Genomic DNA, 13,558 nt, shown 5'->3' on the forward strand with positions numbered 1-13,558 from the left:
TCAATTTTATTTATCTTCTCAAAGAAGCAGCTTTTAGTTTTATTGATCTTTGCTATTGTTTCCTTCATTTCTTTTTCATTTATTTCTGATCTGATCTTTATGATTTCTTTCCTTCTGCTAACTTTGGGGTTTTTTTTTTTCTTCTTTCTCTTATTGCTTTAAGTGTAAGGTTAGGTTGTTTATTTGAGATATTTCTTGTTTCTTGAGGTAGGATTGTAGTGCTATAAACTTCCCTCTTAGAACTGCTTTTGCTGCATTCCATAGGTTTTGGGTCATCGTGGTTTCATAGTCATTTGTTTCTAGGTATTTTTTTGAGTTCCTCTTTTATTTCTTCAGTGATCTCTTGGTTATTTAGTAGTGTATTGTTTAGCATCCATGTGTTTGTGTTTTTTTACAGATTTTTTTTCCTGTACTTGATATCTAGTCTCATAGCATTGTGGTCAGGAACGATACTTGATATGATTTCAATTTTCTTAAATTTACCAAGGCTTGATTTGTGACCCAAGATATGATCTATCCTGGAGAATGTTCCATGAGCACTTGAGAAGAAAGTGTATTCTGTTGTTTTTGGATGGAATGTCCTATAAATATCAATTAAGTCCATCTTGTTTAATGTATCATTTAAAGCTTGTGTTTCCTTATTTATTTTCATTTTGGATGATCTGTCCATTGGTGAAAGGGGTGTTAAAGTCCCCTACTATGATTGTGTTAGCTAGGACAATTTTAAAAGGCCTATCGTGGGAATATTTGAAGTCCCTGAAATGACCTGCAGAAGTTTTTTGAAGAATAAAATTTTGAAGAAACTAGACAGAAAATACTCCAATTATAATGAAAATTGTAAAGCCACCGATCCAAGGAGGCAAATGAACCCTGAGCACAAAGAATATGAAGAAAGCCACACCTAGCACATTACTATTAAACTGCTCAAATCCATAGGAAAAGGAAAAATCACTAAAGCAGCCAAAACAATAAGACATGCTACATACAAAAAACAAAAATAAAGGCAGTGGAGCAACTTCTTTAAAGAACTGAGAGGGGAAAAAGAAGTCAGCATGGAATTCTATGTGTCTTCCTCACAAAATATCTTTCAAAAATAAAAGTGATAATGACATTTATAGACATACAGATGCTGAAAGACTTCATCACCAGGAGATCCACACCATAAGAAATGTTAAAGGAGTCCTCCAGGAAGAAGGAAATTCACACCAGATAGAATTCTGGGTGTACATAAAGGAATGAAGGACAAAAGATATGATATCTGCATGGAAAATATATAAGATCATTTCTTATCAATTAAATATCTTCAAAAACATGGGACAGTTTAAAGAAAAGTAAAAACCTTAGATTTGGAGTTTATAATATATGCAAAGTAAAATGCATAAGGGCAATAGCGTAAAGGCAGGCAGGTGAGAAATGTGAAGAGGAATGACATCACTTGAAGGCAGGCTGTGATAAGGTAGAAATGTATGCTATAAAGCTTAAAGTAGTCGCTGAAATAACAAAAGAGTTATAGCTAATAAGACAAAGTAAGGTGAGAGAATGGAACCATATGTAAAACCATGTAAACTCTCTTATAGAACAGTTGCCCTTCTGGCACTCCACCCATACACATGTGTACAAGAATGATGAGTGCAGAATTGTTTGTAATAATAAAAGCATAGAAACAAATTAATTTCAAAGGTATATGTAAAGGGTTCAATAAATACTAGTACAAACAATGGATAAAACTTCACTGTTAAAAGGAACCCAGAGGGTAACGATGAGCTGATGACTCTACCCTCTTTCCAGGAATCCTGGATTCCAGGTGACCTGTGTCCTTCGGGGGTCTTCTGTGAGGATCAGAAGAGCAGCAGTGATCTTGGCTTAGGTTCTCTTGCTGTGGACAAGACACGGGTGACAAGAAAAGTAAAGGAGGCCTTCTTCTGAGTTTACGTAGAAATGATGTACGAGGCAGAAATAACTGCAAACCCTTAAATTACATATTGAAAAGGCCACGAAGGCGTCCCTGGGTGGACTCGAACCACCAACCTTTCGGTTAACAGCCGAACGCGCTAACCGGTTGCGCCACAGAGACGCGGGGGAAACATCCTCTTTCATCTATGTAGAACGTAAGCAGTCCCAAGGTAGGCGGAGCCACCCGCCTTTCGCAGGACAGCGACGACGGCTCCGAAGGCTCGGACAACGGGAGAGGAGGAGTCGACGCAGCGTGCTCCTTCCGGTGGGGGAGCCGTGCGTCGGGCTATCCCGAAGGCCCAAGGGCAGCCGAGCGTCCCCGCCGCGCCTTGCTCCACACCCGCCGCAGATATCGGCGCCCCGGAGGCGCCCCCGGGCCTGAGCTGAGGGGGGCCGGAGGGAAGCTGCGTGCCCAATGGGTTCCGTGACAGCTCCCCGTTTGCTCCGCCTTCACTCGACCATCTCCCCAGCTGGGCAGCGGTTTAGTAGATGTGGTCGGCTTGGCTGCAGCGGGAAGGAAATCAGGTCCAAAGAGCAAATGTGAAAAGGAGCGAAAGAAAGCAGAGGCATGGATGAGACAGACCTCCCAGGAAGCCTGTGAGGCACAGGCCGGATCTTGAGAGATTAAAATTGGTTTTATTAAGTAACTGAATAGGGAGGGAGAACAGGAGAAGGGCGTGAAAGAGAGAAAAGCACGAGCATGTGTGTCTAAGAATTAAACAGCAAAAATAATGTGAAAATATTTATGTCAAAGAAATTACCTGTTGGCCTCTGGTGCATCGTGACTGTACAGTGATTAGTGCTGTGTTGTGGCTGCATCAACCTCGGTTCAAATCAAAGTTACAGCAAGTTCGTGTCTATGACCTGTCTTTCGGTTTGCTTTTAATGCCAGCACCAGCTGCGCCCTTTAGCAGCGTTCAGAGAGCAGTTTACTGCTGGCCGCCGAGCGCGATGCGGTGAGAAGAGCAGTAAATCCCACAGTGCACAAACCCGCGGGCGCCGGTCAAAGCGAAACCTAGGACGGTTCCTTGTCTCACTGTTGAGCAGGACATATCCCCAAAGTTGAAATACCGCCTCTCAAGGATCCTTGTCTGTATCTTCCACTAATAAAATAGTGTGGTCATAGCCGTTTTACTGTTAAAGATAATTCAAATACCAGTGAGGGTTGTTACACTAAAGGAGAACGAGTTTTTAATGAGTTTACAGTAAAATGCGAACTAGTTGTTCATTGTCTACACCAGCTTGCCTTCGTTCACCAGTCACTAGTTTTGAACTATAGTTCATGTAGAGTTAAAAGCACATATCTTTATGCAAGGCAGAAATAGAGACACAGATGTAGAAGACAAATGTATGGACACCAAGGGAGAAAAACCTAGAGGGGGGAATGGATGAACTTGAATATTGGGATTGACATATATACACTAATTTGTATAAAAAAACTAACAAGTTGTGGAATTTTAGCAAACGTAATCATCACCCAGATCAAGTTATAGAAAATTGCCATGATCCCAGAAATATACTCAGTCCCTTTCCAGGCAATTGTTACCCTATCGCATTTAGTTAATTACTATTGTGAGGTCTATTGCCGAAATTACTATTGCCTGCTATTGAAATTCAAATGAATGAATGTATTTTTTTGTATCTGGCTTTTAAAATACAACATTATGTTCATTAAACATAACCATATTATTGTGTATATCACTTCTTAATTTTGGTATTATTGGAGTAATTCTGGTGTTATTGTTTTCAATGAATATTCTTGGTGCATTGATAAATATTCTATACCAATCTTTTTGTATACTTATGCATTCATGGAAGTACTGCAACTGCTGGGTCGTGGAGTAGGTACAAGATTAACTTTATTAGAAACTGACAAACAGTGCCCTAGAATGTTTTCAAACCAGCAACTACAGTTGCAGTTTCTGTGCATTCTTGTCAGCATTTGGTGTACTAATTCTTTTAGATATAGCCATGCTGGAGGGTGTGTAATGATATGTCCTTATAGTACTAATGTGCATTTCCCTAATAAATAAAAATGTCAGGAATATTTTCTTATAACTTCTGGCCGTTAAGATATCTTCCTTTGTGATCCAGGACGACCCTGGCTTAGCCTTTCCAGGGAAAGGAAACAGGGTCAGGTGGTCGGTCGCTGTGGTGCAGGTGGATCCTTCCAAGGCAGCTCTCGGAGACAGAGACCCAGGCTCAGTGTGTTCCCAGTGGCGACACGTGCAGATCTAATGACTGGCACAGCATCAGCGGAGAGTGCCCGGCCTCCCAGGCCTTTGCCATCTCCACACACTCATCAGTTGAGCGAGGATGGAATATATTGTTTACATATTCTCTTTCATTCGAGTCATATTCATTTTCCTGAGTAATTTGACTTTTCAGTTCATCTCACTACCACAAACGGAAAACTGTTATCGGTGCCATAATCAGAAGGTAGGTGTAAAAATGAATACCAAAAGGATGGCGATCCAGGCAACTTCTCCAACTGCTCTTGATTCAAATCCCTGGGGTCTGGGCTTCCCTGGTGGCGCGGTGGTTGAGAGCCCGCCTACCGATGCAAAGGATATGGGTTCGTGCCCTGGTCCGGGAGGATCCCACATGCTGCGGAGCGCCTGGGCCCGTGAGCCGTGGCCGCTGAGCCTGCGCGTCCGGAGCCTGTGCTCCGCAACGGGAGAGGCCACAGCAGTGAGAGCCCCGCGTACCGAAAAAAAAAAAAAAAATCCCTGTGGTCTCTACCAGACAATGAGCGTGTTTTCCTTTTTCCCTTGGACACTCACACTGAAGACCTATTGGGACAAATGTTGCTTCCACTGTAGGACAAGAGGATAGCCAGGGAGAGGGAGGGGGAGAGGATGTGGACCAAGTGTGCAGAGGCAGCGGGTAGAGTACGTAGATGAGACGGAGCTGAGGCTGTGGGTCCCTCCTTCTGGAGCCACCGCTGAAAGGTGGTTAGTCTGATGGGCCGGGCTGAGGGTGGGTTTATGAGAGGGTGTGGGGGTGGATGGGAGAGGTTTGGAGGGTCTTCGCTTGAATTCCTTTGGGGAGAGCAGTTTAGAAGAACGGCAAAGGGCGGGTGGAGGGGAGGGTGGTGATCCTGAGCGAACACTGGAGGGGTGCGAGCCTGCACTGGTGCCTGCAGGGTGTGTTCCCCTAGTTACCTGACAAAAGAGTTGTCATGATCTTGAAGGTGCTTTCCCCAGGGTGTAAGGCTTATCCACTGCACTCCTGAAAAGCTGATGGCTGTGATTTCCCCACCTGTGGGAGGGAATTGGTGCTGGTGGGGGGGCGGAGGTTTGAGTTGCCGCTCTCTCCTGATATCCCTTGGTTCATGGCAGACGACGTCTCTTCCGTGATGCCTCACTGTGCTACGCCGACCCAGGGCAAGAGGCGCGCCACACTGTGTTCAACTGCCTCGGAATTCCGGTGAGCAGCCGCATCTTCCTGGCCCTCCTATGTCGTGACCAAAGTGTATGGATGGGTCCTGCTTCTTGCGCCAAGCCTCCTGACTGTCCTGTTTGTGTGTCCGTGTCCCTGTGTGGCACTTTGCTGGGGAGGCCCGCTGGCTGGCAGGCACCAGCAACAGAGAAGCCACACCACAGGGGTGGTGAAAAAACATGGGAGACGTTGCCCAGAAGCCTCGCGCTCCACAGTCCCTTTGGGGCAGGTCAGAAGGAGGTACCGCTTCCGGGAACATGGAGGCCAGAGGCCTGCCTTCTCAAGGAGGCTCCCGGCACCAACAGCGCTTTCCCTTCCAGGCCTAGCCAACTCCATGGCCTCTCATAAGGCTTCCCCTTCTCCCGCCTCCTTCTCTACTCCAGCTGTGTTCTTCGGGAGTGTAAGTCACCCCTCCCAATAAGCAGAAGTGTCCCAACATACCTCTAGTGATAGGGAAAGGAGTTGGATCAACGTTTTCTAACAAGAGGAAGAGAGAGCACTTGTGGTGGTAGGAGGCAACACCTTCTTGTTGGTTCTCTTGGCAGACACAAGGGCCCGGAATTGAAGCTCCTCATTGAGGGATTGGGTGGCATAGCCCAGGAACCTGGCCAGGTAGGCATCTCTCCCACTGCTCCTTAGGGAACAGCAGGAAATCCTGCGGCGTCCACTCTTACCCAGAAGAGATGCCCAGAAAATGCTCCAGTAGAGCCCAGAATCTGTGCACTGAACCACTTTGGAGTGACGCTCCCATTGTCGGTTCTTCCCTCAGTGGACCTTGGACAGTGGAGAAATGATTGAAGAGGATATGCCCTTCAATGGCAGTAAAAATTCTACTTTTCTCTGACTTGCCTCACTGTGCCCCTCCACTCCCCCAGTCTAGCATCTCTAGGATAGAAGGCACTGGTTTTGCTTTCCTGGCCGAGTTTTTGGTCCATGGCTCCTTTACCTTTAATGGATATTTATTCTCATATTCACAAGTTATAGTAGAAAGGCATTCATATGAGCCTTTCCCAATGCTGTAGTTTGAAACCACCCCAATGTTCATCATACGTGAAATAGTTTTACATTAGTGTAATGCTTATCATTAACACCAAAATTAAGGTGTGAGAAACACAAATATATATATATATTAAACATAATAATGTTGCTTGATAATAGCTAGATAGAAACGTGTATATTCAGAAACATGAACTTGAAGAAAGAGCAAGCCTAATTTGAGACGGAAGACATCAGAATTGTTTAAAGTATCAGGGGATGGGTGGGCATTACCTGGAAGGTGTATCAGAGGGCCATGCTTGAATGACAAAAAATTTCTATGTCGTGATCCTGGTGATGATTACACATTTCAATATTCAAATAGCTGCCCATTAATGATATGTGTATTTTGTTCTGTGAACACACTTTAATAATTTCCTTTTAGGGTAAAAATTGGAGGTCGGATGTCAGAGAATCCAGTGAAGACGATGACTGGATTGGAGTACATTGTAAACTGTTTATTTAAATAAAGTCTGGAGCCCAGATCCCATTTGGAGTTGCAGGGAGATTCTGAAGATTCAGATCACTCCCCAAAGGAGAGCCATTCATACCACCCTTGATCATGACAGGAGTGACCCTTCCAAATGAAACTAAGATATAATTCGAGGTTGAATTTTGTACATGAGCCAGTCAGAGTTTTATGGAGCCCAAGGCTTTGTGTGCAGTGTCCAATGAAGCTAAGACTTAAGCTTTGCTTTTACCATTTGTCTTAGTGTTCTGTCTGTCCATATTTTTCTTTTTTTTTCAGTATAGTTTTTAGCGCTTGTTATCATTGGTGGATTGGATTTGGTTTTTGGTTTGGTTGCTCTCTTCTTTCTTTCTTTTTTTTATTACTTTTTATTTTTAATAATAATTTTTGTTTTTATTTTAATAACTTTATATATTTTATTTATCTTCTTTTTTCCTTTCTTTTTTTCCTCCTTTTTTTCTGAGCCATGTGGCTGACAGGGTCTTGGTGCTCCGGCTGGGTGTCAGGCCCAAGCCTCTGAGGTAGGAGAGCTGAGTTCAGGACATTGGTCCACCAGAGACCTGCCCACATAATATCAAACGGTGAAAGCTCTCCCAGAGATCTCCATCTTAATGCTAAGACCCAGCTCCACTTATGACCAGCAAGCTACAGTGCTGGACACCCTATGCCATACAACTAGCAGGACAGGAACACAACACCACCCATTAGCAGAGAGGCTGCCTAAAATCATAATAAGTTCACAGATACCCCAAAACACACCACCAGACACAATCCTGCCCACCAGAAATACAAGATCCAGCCTGATCCACCAGAACACAGGCACCAGCCCCCTCCACCAGGAAGCCTAAACAACCCACTGAACCATCCTTACCCACTGGGGGCAGACACCAAAAACAATGGGAACTACAAACCCGCAGCCTGTGAAAGGGAAACCCCAAACATGGTAATTTAAGCAAAATGAGAAGACAATGAAATACACAGCAGATGAAGGAGCAAGGTAAAAACCCACCAGACCAAACAAATGAAGAGGAAATACACAGTCTACCTGAAAAAGAATTCAGAGTAATGACAGTAAAGATGATCCAAAATCTTGGAAATAGAATGGAGAAAATATAAGAAACGTTTAACAAGGACCTAGAAGAACTAAAGAGCAAACAAACAATGATGAACAACACAATAAATGAAATTAAAAATTCTCTAGAAGGAATCAATAGCAGAATAACTGAGGCAGAAGAACAGATAAGTGACCTGGAAGGTAAAATAGTGGAAATAACTACTGCAGAGCAGAATAAAGAAAAAAGAATGAAAAGAATTGAGGACAGTCTCAGAGACTTCTGGGACAATATTAAACACACCAACATTCGAATTATAGGGGTCCCAGAAGAAGTAGAGAAAAAGAAAGGGACTGAGAAAATATTTGAAGAGATTATAGTTGAAAACTTCCCTAATATGGGAAAGGAAATAGTCAATCAAGTCCAGGAAGCAGAGAGAGTCCCATACAGGATAAATCCAATGAGAAACACGCCAAGACACATATTTATCAAACTATCAAAAATTAAATACAGGGCTTCCCTGGTGGTGCAGTGGTTGAGAGTCTGCCTGCCGATGCAGGGGACACGGGTTCGTGCCCCAGTCCAGGAAGATCCCACATGCCGCAGAGTGGCTGGGCCCGTGAGCCATGGCCGCTGAGCCTGCGCATCCAGAGCCTGTGCTCTGCAACAGGAGAGGCCACAATGGTGAGAGGCCCACGTACTGCAAAAAAAAAAAAAAAAATTAAATACAAAGAAAAAATATTAAAGGCAGCAAGGGGAAAACAACAAATAGCATACAAGGGAATCCCCATAAGGTTAACAGCTGATCTCTCAGCAGAAACTTGGCAAGCCAGAAGGGAGTGGAAAGACATATTTAAAGTGATGAAAGGGAAAAACCTGTAACCAAGATTACTTTACCCAGCGAGGATCTCATTCATATTTGAAGGAGAAATTAAAACCTTTACAGACAAGTAAAAGCTAAGAGAATTCAGCACCACCAAACCAGCTTTACAACAAATGTTAAAGGAACTTCTCCAGGCAGGAAACACAAGAGAAGGAAACGACCTACAAAAACAACCCAAAACAATTAAGAAAATGGTAATAGGAACATACATATCGATCACTACCTTAAATGTAAATGGATTAAATGTTCCAACCAAAAGACAACTGGCTGAATGGATACAAAGACAAGACACATATATATGCTGTCTACAAGAGACCTACTTCAGACCTAGGGACACATACAGACTGAAAGTGATGGGATGGAAAAAGATATTCCATGCAAATGGAAATCAAAAGAAAGGTGGACTAGCAATTCTCATATAAGAAAAAATACACTTTAACATAAGGACTATTACAAGAGACAAAGAAGGACACTACATAATGATCAAGGGATCAATCCAAGAAGAAGATATAACAATTGTAAATATTTATGCACCCAGCATAGGAGCACCTCAATATATAAGGCAAATGCTAACAGCCATAAAAGAGGAAATCAACAGTAACACAATAATAGCAGAGAACTTTAACACCCCACTTTCACCAATGGACAGATCATCCAAAATGAAAATAAATAAGGAAACACAAGCTTTAAATGATGCATTAAACAAGATGTATTTAATTGATATTTATAGGACATTCCATCCAAAAACAACAGAATACACTATCTTCTCAAGTGCTCATGGAACATTCCTCAGGATGGACCATATCTTGGGTCACAAATCAAGCCTTGGTAAATTTAAGAAAATTGAACTCTTATCAAGTGTATTTTCTGACTACAATTCTATGAGACTAGGTATCAATTACAGGAAATAATCTGTAAAAATTACAAACACGTGGAGGCTAAACAATACACTACTAAATAACCAAAGATAACTGAAGAAAGCAAAGAGGAAATAAAAAATACCTAGAAACAAATGACAATGAAAACACAAAGACCCAAAACCTATAGGATGCAGCAAAAGCAGTTCTAAGAGGGAAATTTATAGCAATACAATCCTACTTCAAGAAACAAGGAACTTCTCAAATAAACAACCTAAACTTACACCTAAAGAAATTAGACAAAGAAAACAAACAAACCCCCCCCAAAGTTGGCAGAAGGAAAGAAATCATAAAGATCAGTTCAGAAATAAATGAAAAAGAAATGAAGGAAACAATAACAAAGAACAATAAAACTAAAAGCTGCTTCTTTGAGAAGATAAACAAAATTGATAAACCATTAGCCAGATTCATCAAGAAAGAAAGGGAGAAGACTCAAATCAACAGAATTAGAAATGAAAAAGGAGAAGTAACAACTGACTCTGCAGAAATACAAAGGATCATGAGAGATTACTACAAGCAACTCTATGCCAATAAAATAAACAACCTGGAAGAAATGGACAAATTCTTAGAAAAGCACAACCTTCAAAGAATGAACCGGGAAGAAATAGAAAATATAAACAGACCAATCACAAGCACTGAAATTGAAACTGTGATTAAAAATCTTCTAAAAAACAAAAGCCCAGGACCAGATGGCTTCACAGGCAAATTCTATCAAATATTTAGAGAAGAGCTAACATCTATCCTTCTCAAACTCTTCCAAAATATAGCAGAGGGAGGAATACTCCCAAACCCATTCTATGAGGCCACCATCACCCTGATACCAAAACCAGACAAAGATGTCACAAAGAAAGAAAACTACAGGCCAATATCACTGATGAACATAGATGCAAAAATCCTCAACAAAATACTAGCAAACAGAATCCAACAACACACCATACACAATGATCAAGTGGGGTTTATCCTAGGAATGCAAGGATTCTTCAATATATGCAAATCAATCAATGTGATAAACCATATTAACAAATTGAAGGAGAAAAACCATCTCAATAGATGTAGAAAAAGGTTTCAACAAAATTCAACACCGATTTATGATAAAAACCCTCCAGAAAGTATGCATAGAGGGAACTTACCTCAACATAATAAAGGCCATATATGACAAACCCACAGCCAACATCGTTCTCAATGGTGAAAAACTGAAACCATTTTCACTAAGATCAGGAACAAGACAAGACTGCCCACTCTCACCACTATTATTCAACATAGTTTTGGAAGTTTTAGCCACAGCAATCAGAGAAGAAAAGGAAATAAAAGGAATCCAAATCAGAAAAGAAGTAAAACTGTCACTGTTTGCAGGTGACATTATACTATACATAGGGAATCCTAAAGATGCCACCAGAAAACTACTAGAGCTAATCAATGAATTTGGTAAAGTAGCAGGATACAAAATTAATGCACAGAAATCTCTTACATTCCTATATACTAATGATGAAAAATATGAAAGAGAAATTAGGGAAACTCTCCCATTTACCATCACAACAAAAAGAATAAAATACCTAGGAATAAACCCACCTAAGGAGACAAAAGACCTGCATGCAGGAAACTATAAGACACTGATGAAAGAAATTAAAGACGATAGAAACAGATGGAGAGGTATACCATGTTCTTGTATTGGAAAAATCAATATTGTGAAAATGATTATATTACCCAAAGCAATCTACAGATTTAGTGCAATCTCTATCAAACTACCAATGGCATCTTTTACAGAACTAGAACAAAAAACTTCACAATTTGTATAGAAACACAAAAGACCCCGAATAGCCAAAGCAATGTTGAGAAAGAAAAACGGAGTGGGAGGAATCAGGCTCCCTGACTTCAGACTATACCACAAAGCTACAGTAATCAACACAGTATGATACTGGCACAAAAACAGAAATATAGAGCAGTGGAACAGGATAGAAAGCCCAGAGATAACCCATGCATATATGGTCACCTTATCTTTGATAAAGGAGGCAAGAATATACAATGGAAAAAAAGCAGCCTCTTCAATAAGTGGTGGTGGGAAAACTGGACAGCTACATGTAAAAGAATGAAATTAGAACCCTCCCTAACACCATACACAAAAATAAACTCTAAATGGATTAAAGACCTAAATTTAAGGCCAGATACTCTTAAACTCTTAGAGGAAAACATAGGCAGAACACTCCATGACATAAATCACAGCAAGATCATTTTTGACCCACCTCCTAGACAAATGGAAAGAAAAACAAAAATAAACAAATGGGAACTAATGAAACTTAAAAGCTTTTGCACAGCAAAGGAAACCATAAACAAGACGAAAAGACAACCCTCAGCATGGGAAAAAATATTTGCAAATGAAGCAACTGAAGAAGGATTAATCTCCAAAATTTACAAGCCGCTCATACAGCTCAATATCAGAAAAACAAACAACCCAATCCAAAAATGGGCAGAAGACCTAAATAGACATTTCTCCAAAGAAGATATATAGATTGCCAGCAAACACATGAAAGAATGCTCAACATCATTAATCATCAGAGAAATGCAAATCAAAACTACAATGAAGTATCACCTCATACTGGTCAAATTGCCATCATCAAAAAATCTACAAATAATAAATGCTGGAGAGGGTGTGGAGAAAAGGGAACCCTCTTGCACTGTTGGTGGGAATGTGAATTGGTACAGCCACTATAGAGAACAGTATGGAGGTTCCTTAAAAATCTAAAAATAGAACTACCATAGGACCCAGCAATCCCACTACTGAGCATATACTCTGAGAAAACCATAATTCAAAAAGAGTCATGTACCACAATGTTCATTGCAGCTCTATTTACAATAGCCAGGACATGGAAGCAACCTAAGGGTCCCTCAACAGATGAACGGATGAGGAAGATGTGGCACATATATACAATGGAATATTACTCAGCCATAAAAAGAAACAAAATTGAGTTATTTGTACTGAGGTGAATAGACCTAGAGACTGTCATACAGAGTGAGGTAAGTCAGAAAGAGAAAAACCAATACCGTATGCTAACACATATATGTGGAATCTAAAAAAAAAAAAAAAAGGTTTTGAAGAACCTAGGGGCAGGACAGGAGTAAAGACATAGACGTAGAGAATGGACTTGAGGACACGGGGAGGGGGAAGGGGAAGTTGGGACGAAGTGAGAGAATGGCATGGACATATATACACTACCAAATGTAAAGTAGATAGCTAGAGGGAAGCATCCGCATAGCACAGGGAGATCAGCTTGGTGCTTTGTGTCCTCCTAAAGGTGTGGGATAGGGAGAGTGGGAGGGAGACGCAAGAGGGAGGAGATATGGGGTTATATGTGTATGCATAGCTGACTCACTTTGTTACACAGCAGAAACTAACACACCATTGTAAAGCAATTATACTCCAATAAAGATGTTAAAAAATAATAAAATCTGTTTCTTTTTGTGTAAAAAAGCCTCACTGCTGTTTGAAATATTTCAACAACAACAAAAAAAATCCCTATAAGACTACACCATTTCCGTCGTCGAAGCCACACACGAGTTTCATTTAGAGCTTGAACCTGATCTTTAGGTATTTTCTCTTAAATGGTGAGACGTGGTTTAAGTGCAGAGCGCTTCAGCCTAGTGCACTGTTGGGTTGACCCCTGTTCTCCTGACTTTACTCCGTTTGGTGACTAAAGAGTTGTTCTGGTAACAGATACAACGCAGAAAAAAAGGGGAACACTGCCGTGACTCGGATTCGAACCGAGGTTGCTGCGGCCACAACGCAGAGTACTAACCACTATACGATCACGGC

The 13,558-nt window shown here is 41.3% G+C and overlaps 2 non-coding genes across 2 annotated transcripts; both read right to left on the bottom strand.

The window, feature by feature from the left end:
- Positions 1-2,000: 2,000 nt before the first annotated feature.
- On the bottom strand, positions 2,001-2,074 carry TRNAN-GUU (transfer RNA asparagine (anticodon GUU)). The gene has a single exon. It is a non-coding gene; the product is annotated as a tRNA-Asn (tRNA).
- An 11,412-nt stretch (positions 2,075-13,486) lies between these two features.
- Positions 13,487-13,558, bottom strand: TRNAH-GUG (transfer RNA histidin (anticodon GUG)). Its single transcript has one exon. It is a non-coding gene; the product is annotated as a tRNA-His (tRNA).

Source organism: Pseudorca crassidens, chromosome 2, assembly GCF_039906515.1.
Source record: "Pseudorca crassidens isolate mPseCra1 chromosome 2, mPseCra1.hap1, whole genome shotgun sequence".
NCBI classification, from domain to species: Eukaryota; Metazoa; Chordata; class Mammalia; order Artiodactyla; family Delphinidae; genus Pseudorca; species Pseudorca crassidens.